Below are 24,935 nucleotides of genomic sequence, written 5' to 3'. Positions count from 1 at the left end.
ATCTGGTCTGGTGGGTAGATGTACTTATGAGTGGATGAAAAGGCAGGTAAATGGGTGGGTCGACAGCGTATTGAGTACAGCCATGGACAGGTGTGTGAATGTGCAGACGGACAGATGAGCAGGTGAGGAGACGCTCAGGTAGGTGGATGGGTGGCTGGCTGGTCAAACACAACTGATGGGTAGATTAGGAGTTGGACGAATGGACAGGTGGGTGGACATATGTTGTATGCTTTACATTGGGTTGTTCTAGATCTCCCAGCCAAGAAAATTGGATCAGTCCTGCTAATTTCACGGGCCCGCTTGGCCCCGCCCCAAGGAACCCCGAGAGGGTTCCAGAGTTCCAGAGTTAGAGAGTTGGAGAGTTGCAGAGTAAGAGAGTGCTTGGCGCCGTCGCGGGGGAAAGAGGCAGCAGAGTTCTGTTTGGTGATTAGTTTGTCTTAGTTTATAAATCGTTGTTCCTGAATAAAGAAATACAGCTTCCCTGCCCAGCCGTATGTCTCTGGCCGTCTCTGTTACCCGCCCGTGAAGCTAGCCCGGCCAGCTGGAGTATCCGAATATTAACAACAAATGGCGCCCACGTGGACCTGACCTGCACATCTCTCAGATAAGTAAAGACAATTTGGCTACCTATGTACTATGGCCTTCTCTTCTGCTTGTGAAGAGATCTCCAAAGGCCTCTGCTCTTTCTTCACGAGACTGTTTCGCTGTTTCTGGAACATTTATCTCTGGACCACTCTGTGGTTTCCACTCGCTCGGGCGAACTCAGAACAGCCAGCGGGAATAGCCAGCGGGCAGGAGGCGAGGCGAGGCGCGGAGCTGCTGTTTCCACCTGGTTAAACAGCCAGCCAGCCGGCTGCGCCCAGACAACCCCATGCACCGCGCCCACAGCCCCGCAGCCCCACAGGAGGCCGACTCCAGCACACAAGAGCCAGACGCCAGCACACAGGAGCCCGATGCCACCACACAAGAGCACGATGCCAACACGCTGGAGCCTGATGCCACCACGCAGGAACCCGATGCCAACACGCTGGAGCCCGATGCCAACACGCAGGAGCCTGATGCCACCACGCAGGAGCCCAATGCCAGCACGCAGGCCAGCCCACAAGAGCCGGCTCTCCACCGCGTGGCGCAGGGCACTAGACGCGTGATCCCTCCACGCTGCTCAGCCACTGCGAACAGGGCAGCAGACATGGCAGGGCCATGGGGCAGGGCCGCGGTGGCCTATCATGGCCGCCACCCCTGGGCACCTAGGCCCACGCCTTCTACAAGGCTGGCCCGCCTGCCCTCATGCTATGAATTCTGGAACGATCCCAGACCTCCCGGACCCCCGGGCTCCCTGCTGAAACTGGGCACACGAGATCTCCAGCTGCCGGTCCGGTCTGAAGGCAGACAAGCTGGAGTACGCAGAGATTTGTACAGAGATCGCAACCTGCAATTCCTAAAAGTGAAGCTGCCCAAGAGACCAGCACTGGACAATGCAACCCCCCAACAACTAAGACAGTACATATCTAAATTCGTGTTTGAAATGACATGTCTTCGTAACAAAGGTTTCTCTCCTTGTGCATTAATGACCATGTTTATGTGTGTGTTTAAAGTTTGGTAAACAGTAACTTTAAGGCTAAATTCTTACTAGACAAAGTTAAATAAAAAAGGTTTTCAACGTAATTCGCATAAAGATAAAATTAACTTACATTTAAAGTCTGAGGTAAAAATTAGTTAACAATCAATATATTTTAACTAAGTTGGTCTAAACAAAAGGTTAAATAGACTTGTTGATATGTAAAACTCTCCATTACCTTCTCTATTAAAAATGGTAGATCGCACAATGGCTATGCTAATTATTCTCATGCCTGAGGTTTTCTTTCCTGCGCACACCTAGGGTGTGTCTCCATCTTGAATGGGTGTAACAAAAGGTTAAAAAGACGTTGTTAATATGTAAAAGTCTCAAATTCCTTCTCTATTAGAAACGTTAGATTGCGCTATGGTTATGCTAATAAGTTTTGTTTCATAGTAAGTAAATTGCAGCCAGCTGCCTTTGAGACTCTAGGCCGTTCCCCGCCCCCATACAAATGCCTGTCGAGACAAGTATGCCCCCCAGAGGCAAGAAATGTTTTTTTTAAGCTGATAAAGTTTTGCCCACAGAGAAAAAAAAAAGGCCCCCTCAGGCCTTCCCTTGGCAGCACACTGGTTCTTGTTACTTGCTTACATGTTTCTCCATGCTTGTACCAGTTTTTTTTTTTTAAATGCCTGTATGATAGAGGTTTCTGTTCACCCCACACCCTTGATACTGTAGTCATTTAGTTAAAAAGAAAAGGGGGAATTGTTGTATGCTTTACATTGGGTTGTTCTAGATCTCCCAGCCAAGAAAATTGGATCAGTCCTGCTAATTTCGCGGGCCCACTTGGCCCCGCCCCAAGGAACCCCAAGAGCGTTCCAGAGTTCCAGAGTTAGAGAGTTGGAGAGTTGCAGAGTAAGAGAGTGCTTGGCGCCGTCGCGGGGGAAAGAGGCAGCAGAGTTCTGTTTGGTGATTAGTTTGTCTTAGTTTATAAATCGTTGTTCCTGAATAAAGAAATACAGCTTCCCTGCCCAGCCGTATGTCTCTGGCCGTCTCTGTTACCCGCCCATGAAGCTAGCCCGGCCAGCTGGAGTATCTGAATATTAACAACAGACATATAAGAAAATAACTTCTGGGATGAGCCTGACAGTAGGCCCCACAACTCCAGTCTTGCCAGCATGAACCTGGGTAGCAGCCAGTTCTATGAGCAGTCAGCCTGAGTCCTGCGTCCCTGGAGCCACAGCTGGCAGACCAAGTACATATCTCCAGAGTCTAGCAGAGCTCCAGCACACAGAAGCCCATGTTGATTATGTCCAATTAGCAGCATTACTGGTAAGACAAATGTATCAAAAATGCATATGTATAAAATACTAGATATTTCCATTTAACCATTTCTAAGGAGAGATAACCGTTTCCAAGGAGAGAAACTTCAGTCTCATTCACAGATTATTACCCAGTTGTGCTCTTCTGTGGATCTAGTGAAATCTGACTCATAGAACCATGGTCTTTAAACTAAGTTATGTTCTAAGTCACTCTTTCCCTTCTCCTCCCTTACCTAGGCAAACAGCACAAAAATACTTCATCTTTTCAGAGACAATCCCCACCTCCACAACTTTTCTTGAACAACACAGGTAAAGCTAAACCACTGAAACAGAGAGTAGGTGACAACTTTACTTGTCTGTGTTTCTTCTTGTAGCACTGCTCTCCCAAGGAGGGGAGCAGGCAACCTGGGGCCCCTGTCTCTGCTGGGCAGGCCTGGGGTAGGGCAGGGAGCCAGGGGAAGGGGCTGGAGTGCACCAGAGTCAGGTGAGGTGTGACCCTGATCAGGTCAATCTCCTTGAAAGCTGTACTTTCAACAACCTCACTGATGGTCGAGCTGTTTGCAGGATGGTATGTGTACACGTGAGCACCACAGGAGAGACAAAAATTAGCAGCTCTGATAGTGACAAGGGCTTGGGTTCCTACTTTGGAGACTGGGAGGATGTAGGTGAGGGGACTCGGTCAAGGCCACAGGCGAAGCAGTGACAGTCAGCTCTCACCATGAGCACTGGAGTCAGATACCAAGGCCCTACCAGCTCTGTACCCAATCTTGTCCATGGTCAGCAGTGCCGGGAGGAAGGCATGTTTTCACTGGGGTCACATTTCCTGCTACAAAGAGCTATGATGGGGAACCACATGGCAAGTGGCTCAAGGCATGAGCCAGAGTAGCAAAGAACAGCCACCAGCATTGCTCCCAAAACCAAGCCACATGTGCCCATCGGCAGGCCCAGGGTAGAGGGACAGCAAGGCAGGACTGCCCACCCTAGGGCCTGATGGGCTGCCAAGCAAGGGCCACTCTCAGTAAGCACCCCTTTTCCAGAAAGAGTCCCACAAAGCAGTACTTTTTACAACCGGGAAATCCTTTTAAAGGAAGCAGGGCCAGCGAAAGAGTCAGTTCAGCACGTCACTTGGAACAATTTGATTTCTTCGATTGATTTCTAAATGCGTATAGCTCCTCATTTATATCCACCGCTCCCCACAAGGAGAATTGCATTAAAAAGTGCTGGGCTTCACTTGGGGCAGCAGCGTAGCTGCTAGCTACCCATCTGCAGAGTGACAGAGGTGTCATCTGACAACGATTACAAAAAGGTGCTAATGTGGCAGGGCATGCAGGCAGCCTCGCAGAGTGGTGTTTAAGAGTGAGATTCTAATCAACAGTGATAATGGAATAGGAGATGTCACATTATTTGACTTTGTGACAGGTTCATAGGCTGGTTTGCATGTTCCGGCAGGAATTAAGTTTATTACAAGGGGATTACTTGGAGACGTAAAACACAGCCTGAGAGCAGGCTTCTCCTCCTCGTGTGTGGTGGAGCCTGAATGCAAATACACGCTCACCAACAGCACCCAGAGGTGGTCATTGCGGCCAGCCCTGAGCCCTGCACCAGGAAGCCTCCTCTCAAATGGGCAGAGAGTGGGGAGGGGAGAGGACCCTGCAGACGCAGAGGGTGGCTCATTGGCTTGAGACTCCTCTCCCAGCAGGTCATGCCCTGTGCAGCCTCTTCTCAAACACAGGTTGGGGGGTGGGGTGGAGGACAGGTCTTCAAGCTCTTACACAGGGTAGAGGCAGTCACCTCGCTGGGACCACCGGGGCAGAACGGCTCCCGAGAGATACCGATCCAGGTCTGCTCAGCCGGAGAACACTAAAAGGCTCCCATTAGAGTCAATCCCTGCCCACAATGGGCACCCCACCCCACCCCCATAGGGGTGTAAGAGATGTGGCCACACTTGGTCCCTGGGGCTTGTGCCAACAGCACCCTCTAAGATGCTTGCCCTGGCAACCTCCACCCCAGACACAGAGCCTGGCACTTACAAGCGTGGCTGGTGCCCAAACTCTCAGAGCTCTGGTTCTAACTGGTCATTGTAGGGTCTAGTGGTAATTCAAGTGTGTATATACAGCAAAAAGTCCAGAAAAATGAATCTGGCAAAGGTTCAGGTGGACTTAAAAGCATGCTGGCCTGGCCAAAGCGCCCACATTCAGCTTAGGTCACTGGATGGAACAGCCATGGATGGAGGCGCTGACTGGGCTTCCTCCAAAGAGATGGGATAGAGCTGTCTGCTGACATCCTGATGGCCTAGGGGACACTGAGTACCAGCAGCTCTTCCAGGAAAATATGCCTTGCTAAGCCCCAGCTGCAGGTACCCGCCACACAACGCCAGCTTCCATGCCCATAAGAGTGCAGATCTGGGGTGGGCTGTGTGTCCTGATCAGTGGGTCAGATATGGGACAGTCACTGTCCCTTGTACCAGCCATCAGCCAGGGAACCATGGAGCAGGAGAAGACCCTGCAGTACTTCCTCCTTTGCCACTTCTTGACTATCCTCAGCATTCATATGGAGCCTCTGGTCTCTGGATTATAGGGACAGGAGTCCTAGTAGGTGACAGTGACTGAGAATGACCTGTCTGTCTTTTACTTGTGACAGCCAGAGGGGGTGTCCCAACCCCGTCCTCCAGGTAGAGACACAGACCCCAAGGAGTGAAGCAATCTGGTCCCAGTTGTGGAGCTGGCTGAGAGGTTCACTTTCCCTGCTCTGGGGGCACAGAGATTGGGGGCTTGGGGCCAAGGTCTCCTAGTTGCCCTCAGAACCAAACACTGGGGATCCTTAGTTTAGCCAGTCAGGGGGAGCGAGTGTCCCTCTCTAAGCTGCGGGGGTCAGTGACGATGTCAGTCCAGGCTGAGAAGTCACCAGTCCCCATGTCCTACCTGGCCAGACCCTGCCCCACAGAGAACTAGCTACACTAAATGAGAGGAAAGTAAATATTTTTTTCTTTTCATGAGGAATTAAAAGATCAACTCAATGTCTTCTGTGTGCTTTATCACAAAAAACAAACACCCCAAAACTGAGTCAAGAAATCCTATCATGTTTGCCCTGAAAATCCTCCAACTAATTAAGGTAAAAAAAAAATGAGTACTCCGTACAGATTAAGGGCTTTTTTATGGGGGGGGGGGTGGAGGGGTGGAACGTGAATGGCAGGCAGCCCAGAGATCTCCTGGAGCACTTCCGTCTCCTTATTCTGCCACCGTTTATTTTTCCTTTTGATGCCAGCATGAGGGTGGGGACATGGTGGGGGTCCCTGTGAGGGGTTTTTACTTCATGGTGGAACCCTAGGGGCATGGGGAGGGCTAGCTCCAGTAGCACAGGCTGCACAGGTGACCTGTGGTGACATCAGATTCCTGGGTTCCCTGTGGCTCAAGGAAGAGCTTTACAGCATCACCCGCTATAGGGTCTTCTGTCACTGAAGTAATCCTCACTAGTGAGGGCCTGGGTGAGGTGTGAGGAGACAGAGTGCAGTGTTTTGGGGGGCCACAGAGACCCAGGGGATGGGTGTAACCCACAGAGTGCAGCTTTGTTGTTTTCGACGGGTTAGGTTGTTTTCGCCGGGCTGGCTTCACAGGCAGGTAACAGAAGACCAGGGACTCATAGTTGAGCTGTAGGCAGTATCTCTTTATTCATGCAGGACGCAGCACAATCTAAGACGAGCTAAGCTAAACTCAAGGTAAAGTACTCTAAAACTCACAATGCTGTCTTTATATATACTTGCCAAGTAGGGTGGAAACAGGGTGTGACATAGAGAGGGTGGAGAGAAAAGTGACTGGTGACAATCAGAGTGTGACAAGGAGAGGATCAGGGTGTGACAAGGAGGGGGGGTGGAGCAAAAACATATCATGAAACAGTGGGGATTGAACCAATGCCCTGGAGGGAGGTGCTTGTTAACAGCGGTTATATAAATAGAATGAAGTGGTTATGTAAATAGAATAGTGTTAAGCAGGGGGGATTTAAACCAAATGAAACAGAAGGGGTCTCATGCATACCAACACAGCTTAAGAGAAGCATCAGGGACCTGTAAGGAGTTTGGTTGGAGTCTCACAGGCCTTTCATTCTCTGGGCCTTGCTTCCCTCCTGGAAGTAGGAAGCAGAGAACCTCGAGGCCACCCACCCCTTCCTTTTCTGTGTGTGGGCCTTGGGCTCCGTCAGCCCTACCTGGATGACCTGCACTAACCTCTATATATATGGTCTCTGTGGCCACTCTGTTCACCAGACCAGCCTTCCGGGATGGCCTGGATGACCACTGATTGAGGGGTGACTCAAGAGGGATCCCTTTCTCTCTCCACCTACCCAACAGGCAGTCCTGGAGGCTGGGTTGGGTCAGCCACATCTAAGGCTGGATTAAAAAAGCGGAAAGGACACAGGAGAGGAGGTGGGGCTACCAGGGGGCAAAAAGAATTGTCCCCCCCCCCCATTTTATTGGATAAGGCAGAAAGAAATTGAGAGGGCTAGGGAGCTAGGGAGAGAGAAAGATGGAAACCAGCAGCCCTGCTTCACCACTTGTGAAGTGTCCCCCCTGCAGGTGTGGAGCAGAGGCTTGAACTCCAGGTCCTTGCACATGGTCCATGGGTGCTCAACCCGGCACTGCAAAAGGGATTCTTTCGATAAAGAAAAAAAAAAAAACAGGAGCTTGACAGCCACCAGAAGCCTGGGCTCCACATGAGGACAGAGGCCTAGAGGCATAGGGACACAGTGTCTGGGGGCTGCCAGTGCCTGTGTGACTGACGGCCTTTATGCCAGGTTTATGTGAAGAGTCCCAGTTCCTGTGTCAAAGCCCAGGCTGAGGGGACGCCATGCCTTGATGCAGCTCTGTCCTAAGGTGGCCCTGCCCACAGGAGGGAGGCTCCTGGGGAAAGATTGGAGCCATGGACTCTAGGAAGTCACAGGGGTCATCTGCTTCCACACGTGTGTCCTGTTGCCCCTAGCCAGAAGCGTTCCCGGAGTCTGTCTCTCAGGCCTGAGAGATTTCACTCCCATGCCAGACTTGGGGTGAACATGAAGGCTACAAAATGGAATGTGTGAGACTGAGTGGGAGCAGAGAGGAGACATTCTAATAAGACACAAGATGCAATTACATTTCTTCAGGGACTGAGCAGATGAGCCTCTCCAAGTCTATCAGCCTCAGATATCAAACATTAATAAGATAATAAGGACACTTCAATTAATGGCTGGAATGGTAGGGGTGAGTCTCTCTAGAGGCCAGGGTGATTCCCTGGCAGGAGTGAGCAGGGGAGAGAGACCCTGGCGGAGACCTTGCGTCTCGGGCAGGTCACCCGATGGAAATCTCCAGAGGAGTCCGGCGGCCACAGGGCGGAATACAGCGCCAGAGGAAAGAGTCTGAGTCCTGAAAAGTCAACCTTCCACTGGCATAGAAATTCTGCTTAGGAGAGTGTGGACATGGGTGGGCAGCACACACATGTTATCTAGATGAAAAGATGCCCCAGGAAGGGTCTGAGGAGCTGGGAAGGTGCTTGGAGCTGTGCATGCTGCCAGTTAGCCTGGCGCACCACTGACCATGCTGTAGGCCACACAGCCTGGCATGGGCAACTCTCACCTTTGCCCAAGCAAAGGCCCCAGGGATGGAGGCACAGCCTGGAAGAGCCTGTCTGCTTCCGCCCGGTTGCCTGCAGATCTTAAAAAAACAGGCCTTATAATACAATTTGAGATCTGGGAGTGTGATGCCTCTGGTTCTGTTCTTTTTTCTCAAGATTGTTTTGGCAATTCTAGGTCTTTTCTGGTTCCAGATAAACATTTGTAGCATTTGTTCTATTCTCCTAAAAAAATGTGCTTGGGATCTTGATGGGGATAGCATTAAATTTGTAGATGGCTCTGGGTAGTATATTCATTTTGATGATGTTAATTCTTCCAACCCATGAACATGGAATATCTTTCCACTTCTTTGTGTCTTTTTCAATTTCCTTGAGGAGTGACTCATAATTTTCAGTATACAAGTCTTTCACTTCTTTGGTTAGGTTTATTCCTAGGTATTTTATTGTTTTTGTTGCTATAGTAAAAGTAGTTGATTTCTGGATTTCAATTTCTTCTAACCTAGTGTTTGCATAGAGGAATGCCACTGACTTTTGAATGTTAATTTTGCAGCCTGATACCTTACTGTATTGCCTGATGATTTCCAAAAGCTCCTTGCTGAATTCCTTAGGTTTTTCTGTGTATACTATCATGTCATCTGCAAATAGGGAGAGTTTGACTTCTTCTTTTCCAATCTGTATCCCTTTAATTCCTTGCTCCTAACTGATTGTTATGGCAGGAACTTCCAACACTATGCTGAATAGTAATGGTGACAGTAGGCAGCCCTGTGTAGTACCTGATCTGAGTGGAAATGCTTCTAGTTTTTCACCACCGAGTATGATGTTGGCTGTAGGTTTGCTATATATAGACTCCACTATCTTCAGGAATTTTAAATCTATTCCCATTTTTTGTAGTCTTTTGATCATAATTGTCATCAAAACTGCTTGGTACTGGAACATGAATAGACACACTGACCAGTGGAATAGAATTGAGAGCCCAGAAGTGAGCCCCCACACCTATGGACATCTAATCTTTGACAAAGGGGCCCAGACTATTCAATGGGGAAAGCAGAGTCTCTTCAACAAATGGTGTTGGAAACAATGGGTTGAAACATGCAGAAGAATGAAGCTGAACCACTGTATTTCACCAAGTACAAAAGTAAATTCCAACTGGATCAAGGATTTGGATGTTAGACCAGAAACTATCAGATACGTAGAGGAAAATATTGGCAGAACTCTTTTCCGCATACATTTTAAAGACATCTTCAATGAAACGAATCCAATTACAAAGAAGACTAAGGCAAGTATAAACATATGGGACTACATCAAATTAAAAAGCTTCTTCACAGCAAAAGAAACCACTACCCAAACCAAGAGACCCCTCACAGAATGGAAGAAGATCTTTACATGCCATACATCAGACAAGAGTTTAATAACCAACATATATAAAGAGCTTGCCAAACTCAACAACAAGAAAACAAATAACCCCATCCAAAAATGAGAAGAGGACATGGACAGAATATTCACCACAGAAGAGATCCAAAAGGCCGAGAAACACATGAAAAAATGCTCCAAGTCTCTGATTGTCAGAGAAATGCAAATAAAGACAACAATGAGATATCACTTCACTCCTGTGAGAATGTCATACATCAGAAAAGGTAACAGCAGCAAATGCTGGGGAGGGTGTGGGGTCAAAGGAACCCTCCTACACTGCTGGTGGGAATGTAAATTGGTCCAACCTCTGTGGAGAACAGTCTGGAGAACTCTCAGAAGGCTAGAAATGGACCTACCCTATGATCCTGCAATTCTTCTCCTGGCAATATATCCTAAGGAACCCAACACACCCATCCAAAAATATCTGTGTACACATATGTTTTTAGCAGCACAATTAGTAATAGCCAAAACCTGGAAGCAACCCAGGTGTCCAACAACAGATGAGTGGCTGAGCAAGTTGAGGTATATATCCATACTGGAATACCACTCAGCTGTAAAAAATGGTGACTTCACCATTTTCAGCTGACCTTGGATGGACCTTGAAAAATTCATGTTAAGTGAAATAAGTCAGAAACAGAAGGCTGAATATGGGATGATCTCACTCTCAGGCAGAAGTTGAAAAACAAGATCAGAAAAAAAAAAAAAAAAACACAAGTAGAACCTGAAATGGAATTGGCGTATTGCACCAAAGTAAAAGACTCTGGGGTGGGGGTGGGTTGGGAGAATACAGGTCCAAGAAGGATGACAGAGGACCTAGTGGGGGTTGTACTGTTATATGGGAAACTGGGGAATGTTATGCATGTACAAACTATTGTATTTACTGTTGAATGTAAAACATTAATCCCCCAATAAAGAAATAAAAAAAAACCAGGGCTGAGAAAATACAGGAGCTTCCCCACCACCATCCCAGCTCAGCTTCATGGTGGAAATGACACTCACTAATACAGGTCTTCCTGTCACAGCTCTCTGGGAGAAACTGGAGTGGACTCTCCCCTCAGACCCAGGGGTCTCATGGCAGCCCCCCAAGCCTCCTCCTCAGCCCTGCTCACCACCGCCCAGTGCTCCCTGGAGCCTCCTCTCTTAACAAACAGGTTCAAATGCAGCTAAACTCCACAGCTTATGCTTTTCTTATTTAAATTTTTTTTCAGAGTTTTGAAAATTGCCTTTATTTTTTCTTTCTTTTTCTGACAGAGATGGGGTGGGGGGCATAGGACAGAAACACCTGCAGCACTGCTCCACCTCACGTGAAGCTCCCCCAAACACACACACATACACACACTGGTGGGGCTGGACCCAGGTCCTCACACATGCTGACGTGTGTGCTCTGCTGGGTGAACCACTGCCCGGTCCCACTGACTTGCTTCTTTTTATAAGCGAGTACATGGTGGTACTGAGGATAGGGACCACGGGCACACAGGCCTGTGCTCTAACACTGAACTATCTTCTCACTCAGATGGTTTTCCTTATTTTAAAAAAGAAAAAGCATTTTATATAAGACTGCTCTCTAGAGTCTGCAAGACACAGTTCACCTCAGGAGACACAGGCAGAGACGATCCAGAGACCATGTGTCACATGGCAGCTGCAAGAACTTGTGGAGAGGATGCTGTCACTTCCGGGAACTGGCTAGAATGGATCAGCGAGGGAAGGGCTCAAAGAAAACTAACTCTGAGGAAAACGGCACTTGGTGTGGGATGGGGCTGGTGACCACAGGACAAGGGTGGGAGGCCAGCACACCCCAGATCACCTGCTCATCCGAGCACAGCATGGTTCTGCCCCCAAGGGTCCGGGGAGACATCGCAGAATTCTCTCCTCCTCTGTCTTAAGAGAATCATTGTTTGAAGCTGGGGGGAAAAAATCTAAGAAATGGGTGTTCAGAAAGACAAAAACACAACCTTGAAGGCTGATGGTGGAGGAGAAGGGAGGAAGGTAAGAAGAGGAACAGCTCTTTTATGTGGGAAAGACATGCAGAGCAGTGTGTTTTCAGAATGTACATATACACATAGCCTTGCTATTACTAAAGTATTGTTTTTAAGCAGGGGCTTGGGGCAGGATACTCGCAATCAACCTAGCCTTCCCTCCCCCTCTCCTTCCTCCCCCAACCCCTTGGATGAGCTGTTTTTCATGCCACTCATGCCAGGCAGGTCCCAGGTGCCCACGATGCCAGTCTACACTGGTTTGGCACATGCATGTTCCCTAGTGGCTGGAGGGACTGCTATCGGCTGGATGCAGCCCTGTGGCCACCAGACCCAGCAGGGCTGTACACACTCAGGTTCCAACTGCTTATCTCCTGGAGAAAGCAAAACCTACCGTGGAGCTGGATGATTTAATAAAAATATAGATATGTCTAAGAACAGTTGTGGGACAAAATCGATTTTCTGCAGCCTTGTGCAGACTTTCATTTCTTGTCTTCAAAGGTTGCCTGGTGAGCCTGGCCCTTCAAGGGAAAATGACCATAGCAGATAGCCCACGGTAGGAGGGCAGTGCCACGGAGGGGCTGTGTCAGGATGGGCAGAGCCTGGTGACAGGGCAGGAGCCACCAGCTCCCCACACCACTCCACAAACCACCACACAACTGTGCTCCCACCTGGGCACAGGAAGGGGTGGGGATACATAGAAAGGCTGGAGGGGTGGCAGGGTGGGAAAGGGAGGGAATGAAGAGGTCAGGATTCCTTAATTTAGGAGTGATTTAAAATCCAAGCCAGCACAGCTCAGGGATGAAAGTCCATCTGTCCCAAAGAGAAGCCACACGGACACTTAGCTTTGAGGTGGACACCTAGACGGCGCCTCTCCCCATCACACAGCCCCTCCTACAGTGCAGAAAAGGTGCCTCGACACTGCACTTAAGTGAGGCCGAGGTGCCCGATGCCCAAACACTAGTGGTGCCACCTTCTTGATCAGCCTGGCCGTGCTGTGAAAAAGCAGACTTGCTGCCATAATGAGCATGCCAGAGGTCACTGTGTAGAAGACCAAACAGATTCTCCACGCAGCCAAGGCGCAGTTTTCTTGATGACTATTTAAAGCAAGAATTCCAAATTTGCAGGGGCCGGGTTGAGAGCACATGTTACAATGTGCAAGGACCCAGGTTCGAGGCCCCATTCCCCACCTGCAGGGGGAAAGCTTCGAAAGTGGTGAAGCCGTGTTGCAGGTGTCTCTCTGTCTCCTTCCCTTCCTATCACCTCCTTCCCTCTCAATTTCTGGCTGTCTCTATCCCATAAATAAAGATTTGAGGGGGGGAGAGGGAGAGGGAGAGAGAGAGAACTCCCCATTTGCAAAGACAAAGCGTTTGTTTTCCAGAGAAGTCGTTTCTCCTGCCTTGCCACCTAAGAGATGCTGAGGGCAAGTGTGTGAATGTCCTGTGTATGTTGCCCGTGGGCCTCTTCCTTGCACACTGTGCGTGCACTGCGTGTGTTCTTGTGGTGTGTGTGTGTGTGTGTGCGCGCGTACGTGCGCGTGTGAGCAATGTGTGTGAAGCCACAATGGCTGTGAACTGTCCCTCTCTTCACAAGCTTGCTCAGCCTTTCAGCGACTCTGAGAACTGTCAGCACATCTGCACAAGAGGATCAGATAGTTGTGATACTCCAGAGCTCTCCTCGTTGCTACGGCTCTCTTTTCTGGGACCATGGATGGCGTCTCTGAGACCCACTGAGCCTGCAGAGGCGGAGGGCCACCCTGCTCTTGATGGAGCTGCCTCGAGGCCAAAGACCACATGTGAGCACACTTCCTGGGTTGCATTGGATCGACCTCGTGGTGCATCCCGTGAGTACCCATTCATTGGGGAAACTGACGATCCTTCCTAGCCGACTGAATCCACATGGATCCCAGTCACTTTCAAAGCCAGCAACAAGCAGCTCCTGACAGCTTTGCTGTTGACTGGCTACGGAAGAAGGGCAAACGCTAGAAGAAGAAGAAAGGACCCTTCCTGGGAAGGGTGTTCTGCTACCAGGCCTGTGTGTATCCTGCACCTGTACTTGGTAGAACTTCCCCTGGCACACACCAGTCACCCCCTGGCACTGGCACTACACGGTCAGAACTCACAAAGGTGCAGCAAAAAGGTACCCAGCTGACAGACAGACAGACTTCTAGACAAACAGGGAGAGTGTCTCCCGCCAGGTGCAGAGAGATGAACAGCTGAGTCGGCCGCGAGCACTCAGCAGACACCCCAGTCCTGCCTCAGTGGCAGAGATGCATTTGCACCTTGGAGAGGACAGAAATGGGTGGCAGGTGTCACTGTCCACCCCAGTTCTCTGCTGCTCTCTGGCACAGCAGAGGGTCCCCCTCTGAGCATGGTCATGACACATGGTCTGGACACTAGTAAGCACCAGTATTTAGGTCTCCCCTTCTGGGGAACAAGCCTGCTGAAACACATACCCACCCCCTTCCCCTGCGCTAAGAGGACAGGCCGGTGACCTCACCAGAATCTGACAGAGCCACTACTTATGTCCTTGGCTGCCACTTCAAGGAGACGAGAGGAAGTTTCTCTTCAGGACAGCCTGGGACTCTCTCTCTCTCTCTCTCTCTCTTTCTCTCTCTCTTTCTCTTTCTCTCTCTCTCTCTCTCTCAGAACACTACTCATCTCTGGTATATGGTGGTGCTGGAGATTAAACCCAGGACTTCAGAGGCTAAGGCATAAGAGTCCCTTGCATAACCATTATGCTGTCTCCCCAGCCCAGCCTAGGTTTCTCGTGCTTTAACTGAGCCAGAGAAAACTCTGTAAGTTTCTTTTCTCAGACTTAAAGGTCCTCGCTTAAAACCCCAGAGCCTCATCCACAAGCCTTCTCCTCTTCCTCATGGTCCCATTTCTCCGTTGTCCTCAGTGATTCCGTAAGAATACCAAGGTCAGACTTTGCAGTGTGCTTCCCCCTTCAGTCCGGAAGGACTTGAACCTTCAGCCATTATCCTAGTGAGTGGTCTAAGTGGATCTGGAGGGCTCATTCCCAAGTATGAAAACCTAAAGGGGACAGGATCTTTCTAGAACTGATCACCGCCTTATCTGGCAAACTCTGCTACCCTTTCTATGGTCAGCCTACATGTTTCAGCCATCACTTCCCTGAGGATCTGGAAAGATCCAGCAGTGCTCAGAAGACACTCAGGAAGGCAGCTTTGCCGCCTGCAGGAGGGAGGAGTCTGGGACGGCACCTGCCCTGGTCTGCCTCCGAGGTTTCCACCCTGCCAAACTGCCAGAGGCCAGGCATGGCCAGTCCCTGCCCAGCTGCACTGGGACCTCCTCCTGCAGGGGGCCTGCTCCCCCCACCCCCACCTCCAGTTTCATCCCAGGAGAGCTGCTGTTGTTAATGCCTTTGCTCCACACCATGCTCAGTCTCAGGTGTCCTTTCCCCGCTCCCTGCTTTCATTCATGCACCTGCAGCTTCCTGTCTACCTTGTAGATCTGCCTGATGACAGCAGCTTAGCTCAGCCCAGTCATCCCCATTGCCCCCTGCCCAGGCAGAACCGTCTTCCAGCTGCCTTATCTGTGGGAGTGAACCCAACACTCACCTGTTGCCTGCTCAGGGCCGTGTGGTGTTCCTTTTGCCTTAGAGTGTGTGGGCTCCCAGCTCTGGCTTAGGAAGGTTAAAGAAGCTAGTACCCCACATGGACACACAAACCCTGAACCCCATCACACCCATACCGCAGACTAATGCACAAACCCTGCATCTGAACATGTATACCAGCCCACAAGAGCACACAAAGGTAGAATAATCCACTTAAAGATTAGTTTTCAATTGACCCAATTTTGTCTTGGAATGATAAAGAAAGAGACAATTGATCTTTACCTTGGCATTTCATGACATTTGCTACTTCCCGTGAATACAGGCTAGCATACAAACACGTGCAGATCATTAACCCCTGGAAGGACACTTAGCACAGCAGAGGCAGTCTGAGTATTTACAGGTCGGGGAAGTGGAAAGGGACGTGGCAGAGGGGTGGGCTGTTTACACTGTGGGAGGGGGCCCCTAAGTGGGAATCAGCAGATGTCATTGGGGCAAACAGCTGTTCCAGTGCTCACTAAAATCTCTAGTTGAGTGGGCTCAGATGGATGCCCTGAGGGTATCCATGTTGGTGAGAGATACGCAGCCAAAGATACGCATTCTTCAAAAAAGACAACAATGAGAAACCACTTCACTCCTGTGAGAATGTCATACATCAGAAAAGGTAACAGCAGCAAATGCTAGAGAGGTTGTGGGGTCAAAGGAACCCTCCTGCACTGCTGGTAGGAATGTACATTGGTCCAGCCTCTGTGGAGAGCAGTCTGGAGAACTCTCAGAAGGCTAGAAATGGACCTACCCTAAGATCCTGCAATTCCTCTCCTGGGGATATATCCTAAGGAACCCAACACACCCATCCAAAAAGATCTGTGTACACATATGTTATCAGTAGCACAATTTGTAGTAGCCAAAACCTGGAAGCAACCCAGGTGTCCAAAAGCAGATGAGTGGCTGAGCAAGTTGTGGTGTATATACACACTGGAATACTACTCAGCTATTAAAAATGGTGACTTCACTGTTTTCAGCCGATCTTGGATGGAGCTTGAACAATTCATGTTAAGTGAAATAAGTCAGAAACAGAAGGATGAATATGGGATGATCTCACTCTCTGGCAGAAGTTGAAAAACAAGATCAGAAGAGAAAACACAAGTAGAACCTGAACTAGAATTGGCATATTGCACCAAAGTAAAAGATTCTGGGGTGTGTGGGTGGAGTCCAAGAAGGATGACAGAGGACCTAGTGGGGTTTATATTGTTATATGGAAAACTGGGGAATGTTATGCATGTACAAACTATTGTATTTACTGTCAAATGTAAAACATTAATTCCCCCATAAAGAATTAAACAAAAAAAGATATGCATTCTTTCCCTGCTACTTTATTTAGAGTTGTTGTTTTCTTCCTATTATACGCAGGAATCACTACTGAATCTCTTCAAAGACCATGGGATTAGTGCCTTAGGAAGCCACAGAATGCAAGAACTGTTACTGGATTCTAGAGGTCTAACCACACAGCTCACCCTAGCTCGAACTGGAGGTTGGATTTTGAGACGTTCCTTGTGTGAAAAGCTGCATCTCTGAGCCTGCCTGCTGGGAATGCTTCAAACCACGGTGGGGAAAGTTTCTTTCCTTCTGGGATCTGAAAGCTGGGTGGGCAGAGGGGGCCTCCATGAACCATCTCTAGTAAAAATCTTGGTCTTTGGGTCTCTAGTAGACTTCTTTGGGTAGAATTAGTACCATGTCCGACCAGTCAACGCCCATGTTCAGCGGGGAAGCAATTACAGAAGCCAGACCTTCTACCTTCTGCAACCCTCAACGACCCTGGGTCCATGCTCCCAGAGGGATAGAGAATGGGAAAGCTACCATGGGAGGGGGTGGGTTATGGGGATTGGGTGTTGGAAATTGTGTGGAGTTGTACCCCTCCTACCTTATGCTTTTGTTCACTAATCCTTTCTTAAATAAAAAATTAAAAAAAAAAAAAAGAATTAGTACCATGTCTATTGACAGAGGGAGGGTCTGCTCTGAGGCCCCCGGGGAAGGAACGGGAGGCCAAGCCTAGATCCCCCTACATACATAGATTCTCTCTCTCCTCTTCTTCCTCCTCCTCTTCTTCCTCCTCCTCCTCTTCCTAAGGGCCTCACTAGCCCTGCCACATATGCCACAGTGTCACCTTGTCACAGTGAGCCCTTCTAATAAGGCTGTCTACAGTGGGCTCTCCTGAACAGAAAAGGGATACATGCATCATAAACCAACTCATAGCTCCTGTGGTAAGATGCACCTTATGGGAATGCTTTAATTCACTATATTAATGAACTCCAATTTTCTGATGCTTCCTTACGAGTATGTCTATTAACTGCAAGGGATTCTAATTTCATTGTTAAGGTGCTATTTTGTATCAGTAAGTAAATCCTTTATCTAAAAGAGGTTTCTATTTGTGTCTTTTTGGATCAGATACTGAGCAGGGGGTTTGCTGCGCCAGGCAGAGGGTGTCTCTGAGCTCATGGTGTTTTATACATGCAGATGTCTTGCCACATGGAGAGATGTGATACTACAGACAAGAAATCACCAATAATTAAAGTTGACATGAAGCAAGTGTCTCTGTGATTAGCTCTGGAAAGCAGAGCACTGTGTTTCCAGTTCATTCGAGAGATAGGTAAGCAGGACAGCAAAGGGGCTTTGGAATTCACCACTGGGACATTTTTCTAGCCATCGAATCATATTCAGAATAAAGACTTCTGATAATGTGGGGCCGGATGGTAGCGTACCTGGTGGAGCGCACATGTTACAAGGTGCAAGGACTCAGGTTCAAGCCCCTGGTCCCCACCTGCAAGGGGAAAGCTTCACAAGTGGTGATGCAGGGCTGCAGGTGTCTCTCTGTCTCTCTTCCTTTCTATCACCCCCTTCCCTCTTGATGTCTGGCTGTCTCTATCCAATAAGTAAACAAAGATAATTGTTTTAAAAAGACTTCTAATGTCAGAATTTCTCTTCAAATTATTAGATCCTTTCAGTTTACATTTGTAACCTCATCCTGAGGCAACTTTGACATTTCATATTCCCTCTAAGACTGTATGTTTCTCTTTAGCAGCAGGGGAGGAGGGCAGTATTCCTATCATTGAACTTGATTCTTGCTACTAAAGACATGCCCATTTCACTGACATTTTAAATGTCTCATGAATAGGGACTTTCTTCTTCTATTTAGCTACTCAGTTTCCTGGACCACTTCTTTGCTTTACTCACTAGTCATTTCAGTGTCTACATCATAAGTTGATTTAATTTTTCCATATGTAGCTCGAGTAAAAGGGTCAGTTTATTGTCTTAAACATTTTTTAAGGCATACTAGCATTTGGCTGGCTACTGATCTGTTTACAAGCTCAGCCCTGGTCACAGCCTACACATTTTTCTTTTTTCTCCATCCCTCACTCCACTCCAGCCCACTTTACCAGAGCATTGTTCAGCTCTGATTTATGGTGGTAGAGGCGATTGAACCTGAGACTTCAGGCATGGCAGTATATTGTAGAACAGTATATTGTAGATAGATTATGCTATCTCTGCCACTCCACCATGTACATTGTTAGGTAGAGAATCACTTTTGTCTTGACCCACATTTTTTAAAAATTTTTTAAAATCTTTATCTGTTGGACAGAGACAGTCAGAAATTGAGAGGGAAAGGGGTAATAGAGAGGAAGAGAGACAGAGAGACACCTGCAGTACTGCTTCACCACTTGTGAAGCTTCCCCCCTGCAGGTGGGGACCAGGGGCTCGAACCTGGGTTCTTACGCACTGTAATATGTGTGCTCAACCAGGTGCACCACTACCTGGCCCCAACCCACATATTTTTAAGAAGACTCTTAAGTTACCAAACGCTGCATTTTTCAGTTTCAACATTGTTAATTTATTATTCCCATATATATGGTATATATTTGAAACATACAGTATAGTTTGAAAGGATTATGCTCAATGAATGTAGCCTGCATATTCCTGTTTTTCAAATTTTGATTTTTTTATGGCCTGGGATATGTCAGATGATTAATTTTATAAATGTTCCACAAGCACTTATAAGATAACAAGATTCTCTGTCCAATTCAAATTCAACCAGGACTCTTAAACCATTCCTATCTTTATGCCACTCAGATTAATAATCACCTCATTCTCATCCTGATCAAATACACTTTGGGTCTCTCCCTATAGTAGCTTCATTCAATTTTCTTCTATCAGTTTTAGGACATGTTATTTATTTATTAATACCAGTGCACGGCTCAGCTCTGGCTTATGGTGGCTGGGGGATTGAACCCAGGACCTCGGAGTCTCAGACATGAGAGCCTGTTTGCATAACCATTATGCTGTCCCCCACCACGCGTTTTATGAAGGTTTAAGTTCTAGTTTATATATGGATGGAAGAATACACAGATGAGACTCTGAATGTAAGAATTCTCTCACTTTGCATCATCCATGTTCTGTAGGTCTCTGTCCAGGATCTCCCCCTGCAAAGGTGGGGCTCCCTCTTGGGAATGGTGCCATGTCTGTCCAATGTGTCATCTTTAAGCTTGGTAGTCTATACCTCCATGTTGTTGTCCCCCCTCATTTGCCTCTTAGGGCAGACCCTCTCCTGACCTGCCCTGCCCGACCCCCAAGACTCCCCACTTAGCCTTCCTGTCCATTGCATCCCCAAAGTCACTGTTCACTGCATCCAGGTCCTCCTCCCCACACACCACCAGTCCCTGTCACGTCCCTGCCCTCAACATGAGGCCCAGAGTTTAGGAGAGCCCAGGGCGCCGAGACGGTCCTCCCTGACTCACCTCCTGCTTCCGTGACCACCTGCCTGCCCTCAACCCACCCCATCTCAACTCTGTTCCCACCCCTAGCCTGTCCCCACCTCCTCACACTCCCAGAACCAACTTTACCCAGTTGCCCCCTTTGTTGAGTGTGCAAGGCCTCACCTGCTCCCTTCTCTGGGATGCTGCCGCCTACCTTCCTCCCCCTCACCTGGGTGGTCTCTTCATCAGTCTGGGTCTTTGCTGTCCCACTCCTCACTCAGTTCTATCATCCCCCTACCCCCCAGCTACTGGGCCCTCCTGGGTGGAAAGTGAGTACAGGGCCTGCCCAGAGCAAGGCCTCTGGAGTGGAGTGGACACCAGATCCATTACTGACAACAGCTGACATGGCCAGGACATCAGCAGTGTGGGCACTGAGCAGTTACCTGGGGGTGGGGGGTGGCTGGAGGAGACTGGGAAGAGCCTAGCCCAGCACTGGGAGGGTCCTTTCTACTCCTCCCCAAAGAGCAGAGGCTCCCTCCAAGTCAGGAGCTCAGAGCGGGTGGCTATGATGCAGTGGGGTTCCCCATGGCTGTTCCCCACTCACAGATCCCCACTCAACAGGAAAGCCCTTTCTCCTTGCGAGGTCGGTCACTCGGCAGCAGGCAGCCAGGATTCATTTGCGGGAAGTACTCATTGACTCTGAACTCCAGAGTCTCCGCAGAGAAGAAACATGAATTCACTCACACATCCATACTGGCTTCTCTATGAACTAGTTCATTACTCTCCCACACTGAAGACAAAACACTATGAACTAAGACCACCTCCTCGTGAGTCCAAGACCACCTCCACTTGAATCTAAGACCACCTCCTTGTGAGTCTAAGACCACCTCCACGTGAATCTGAGACCACCTTCTTGTGAGTCTAAGGGGCCTTCCCTCTTCCCTCTCAAGACAATGGAGGGTTTTCCTGACTCACAGAGCATACTGGCCTCCACACTGCTGGGTCCATTCTCAGCAGCCTACAGGGCAGAGTGTCTTTACCAAGTACTCCCTCCCCAACAAGGATCAGGCTGCGGACCAGGAGGCGTGGGGACACAGAGGGCTGATGTGACAAAACCAGAGACCAGAAGGGCAAGGCTGCTGGGGGCTTAGCTGGATCTTGTGTCCTGGGCCCCTCAGCTAAGATGTCAGGAGAAGGGATGTGTGTGTGTGTGTGTGTGTGTGTGTGTGTGTGTGTGTGTAATAGAGATAATGATTCTCAGGGTGGCTTGTTTTCAACTATTTTGCAGAATCTGTAAGTTGTGCTTACAGATCAGCCAGACTCCAGTAACACCAAGTCCTGCAGCTCAGATTGTCCCTGACAGGAAGAGGACAGGTACAGCAAGCAGGAACTCCACAGAGCCCATGGGCACTTCTGGCTCAGCCAATCAGGACATGCCCACAGAGGGCTGGGAGGAAGTCGTGTGCCAGGCGAGCCCAGGGGATATGAGGTTGTGGACAGGCGAGTGACCCCCACCCCAAAGACCCACTGTATCTGGGTTTGTTTGCTTGGCTTGCTGGGGGTCTCATACATATGTCATTTCACTTATCCAGACTGGGCTGACTTTTCCAAACACAGACAAGGAGAAGGGGAGAGAGAGAGTCAGAGACAGATAGAGATAGATACAGACAGACACCACAGCACCATGGCAATCACATGTGTCATCCCAGCCCTAATGTCTGGTGTTGAGGTTCCGGACCTGATGGTTGGCAGGGGCTTGGTGGCAGGGGCCCATCCAAAGCTCAGTTCCTGACATGGAGACAGAGCTGGGAACAGGAAAGCCTCCTGCCATGTTCTGATGTGAGAAAGTCCCTGGCAAGGGACAGAAAGCCTCAAGGAAAATGACACAGCTCAGGCACAAGGACCCAGGCCAGGAGGGCACGTCCACGCCAGAGGGGGCCTTCTTCCTTGCAGAGAACCTAGGAGCACTGCAGCCCAGCAGATCTTGCAAATGTTTATGGAGATGAACAAAACTGGACATGGTAGTGGGACTGGGCAGAACTGGACAGGGTAGTTTCTAACACCAATTTCTCCAGAAGGGAGGCAGCACCCCAATTTTACTGCCGGCTCAGGGTTCAGGAGTTAAACCCAGCTTCTCCCGCTCCCAGCACCCGCACCACTGGGTCCCACATTTAACACTAGGAGAGTCCCTGTTCTTTCGTTCTGGAAGACTCTGTCCTCAGAAAATGATTCTGTTCCTATGGAAATGACTTAAAGCAACACATTATTTCCCAAGGGGCAAATTACAACTCTTCAAAGAGTGCGGGCTTGAAAAGGCTTTTTTCCGCATATGTTCGATTGCTGGAGACCCGGGTTTGCGCCTCAGTCATTCAGCCTGCCTTCCATGGACGCAGAATCATTTTCCTAAAATGTCACAATTGCAAACACAATTCCCAGTGCTCACCAGGGCTCCACAGGCTCTTTCTCTAATTTCTGTTTTTTCTTCTATTTCCTTCCCCATTTAGTTCAGTTCTCCACAACACACTGTGGCACTCACATCATGCTCCCCCTCCAACCCTCATGACACCAGAGCCCGGCTTTATTCTACGATGGGAGAAGGATCAGCCCTCCAGCTCCTCCCTGCTCCCCCCAACCCCAGAGCTTGTCCTCACTTGACCCCACTAGTCTCCTGGCTTTGGCTGACCTCAGGTGGCATGAGCAGGATCTTGAAAGGCCAGAAAAATGTTTGATTCCAGCTGCCCAAGTCACACCTTCAAATTGCAGCCTTGCAGGGGGCTGGGTGGAGGCACAGTGGATCGAGCACACATAGTCCAAAGCACAAGGACCCACGTGAGGATCCGAGCTCAAGCCTCTGGCTCCCCACCTGCAGGTGGGTCACTTAGCAGGTGGTGAAGCAGGTCTGCAGGTGTCTGTCTTTCTCTCTCCTGCTCTGTCTTCCCCTCTTCTCTCTGTCCTGTCCAAAGAAAAAAAACTGGGGGGGGAAAAAAAACAGCTACAGAATGGTGGCTATGTGGTGCAGGTGCCAAGCTCCAGTGATAACACTGGAGGCAAAAATTTAAAACATTAATAAAAAAAAATGCAACCTGGCAGTTGCTCCAGCCCAACAGCTGACAAAAATCCTTCTCTTCTGGAGCTGATGCAGAGTGTGGGACCAGTCTGACATCCAGTCTCGGGCTTCCAGCTGAGGGTGGGGGCAGGGCTAAGTTTGCACAGCCTCTGCACAGGGCCCCTCCCAGACCTGGCTCTGCCTCCCTCCCAAGGGGGCCCACCCTGCTCTGCCACACAGAGCTCCCTGTGCCTGGAGGGCATCTCATCTGACTTGACCCACCTTGTGGGAAGAGGCTTTGGCAGCCCTGTTTCCATCTGGGCAGCAGGCAAAGAGGTTAGAGCCAGAGTCATTCTTGTTTACTGGGATCTCCCTTCCAAGCAGAAAGGGACCATGGCGGGTGGGGGGCCATGTCACAGGCAGCGGTGGGCCCAGAGTTGGGACTCCAGGATGACTCCTGGTGCAGTGAGCCTGCCCCAGCATGATGTCATGCACGGCACACCTGGGCTTCCTCCACCACTACCTGAGGACAAGGGTGTCTGCCCAGGGACTCCAGAAACCAGTTTTCCCAACCCATGAAACCCACATATAACTGGCGTGTGGGAATCAGTAACATCAGCTAGGGTCCCATCACAGCTGGTCACTGTCAACCCAGGGAACTGGGCCCTTTTCCCTCCAAATAAATGTCCACTTCAGCCACCTGGAGACCTCCCCCCCAGCACAAACAGACTATTTCACCATTTTACAGGTAGTGATTGGAGGCTGTGAGAGTCTGAGGGCAGCCATGGCCTGGCTGGAAGCCTGGTAATTGCACCAGTGTCTGTCCTTGCTGGCACAGGGACCCCTGGTGCAGACAGCAGGGGCTAGGGATAAAGTCAAACAGTGTCCTTGTGTCATGAGCACCACAACCTTGGGGTCCGGTCCTGCCCTGCCCAGCATCTCCTGAAGGCCAAGGAGCAGCAGGATTTGAGGCTCCCTAGTCCTGAGCACTGAGGAGCTGTCCTGTTCACATGCCATGGACAACCCACCCCCAGGGGCCATGTGTCAGTGAGTGAGCACAGGCACAGTCCTTATGCCCACCCAGCACCCCAGCAATGAGTAGGCATCACCCATTGTTGGGGAACATTCATATCAGATGTCCCTGAGTTTAAGCTTACTATCTAAGCCAGTACCTGAGAGACTCTATCTCTAGTAAGTGATCTAAATATTCCTCAGATGCATCTGGGTTAGCAGGCCTGAGGGCAGCCAAAACCCCAGGACAATTGATCTTAACCTAGGATATGAGAGAGGCTACAATATGCAGAAGTCATTTGCATGCTGAGTTTAACCTGCTGTCTTTAGATTCATTTATCATACCCTATGTTTTCAGTATCTTTAATCATTCACCCTACTGTTTGTTCCGATTCCCACCCAGACCTATCTCTTTGTATCTGAAATTCTTGATTATTACCTTGTTTATGAAAGAAGCCTGGGGCTGAAAGAGAGGGCCTTTTTGCTTCTGATGGTGCGAGTCAGCGAAGGTCACCTCTAGGCTCTCAGGAGAGTCTCAGAAGTCTTTAGTCTGTCTGCAAGGCGACCACCCAGGAAGAGGCACTACTCCAGAGGGAACTTGGGAGGTTGCACAGAACACCTGGGGTGGTACTGGGGGCCGGGTGCTGGAACCACAAGGAGCTCCGAGACTGAGCACAGAGCCAGGCAAGACCTGCCTTCAGCA

General features: G+C 49.4%; 1 protein-coding gene across 1 annotated transcript in view; it reads right to left on the bottom strand.

Moving 5' to 3' along the window:
* Positions 1–24,935, bottom strand: part of TBC1D22A (TBC1 domain family member 22A) — a 407,894-nt gene that overhangs the window by 15,131 nt on the left and 367,828 nt on the right. The window lies entirely within an intron of this gene.

The sequence above is a fragment of the Erinaceus europaeus genome, chromosome 4 (genome assembly GCF_950295315.1).
Source record: "Erinaceus europaeus chromosome 4, mEriEur2.1, whole genome shotgun sequence".
Lineage (NCBI taxonomy): Eukaryota > Metazoa > Chordata > Mammalia > Eulipotyphla > Erinaceidae > Erinaceus > Erinaceus europaeus.
The sequence above is the reverse complement of the archived record's forward strand: the minus strand, read 5'-3'. Positions and strand labels throughout refer to the sequence as shown.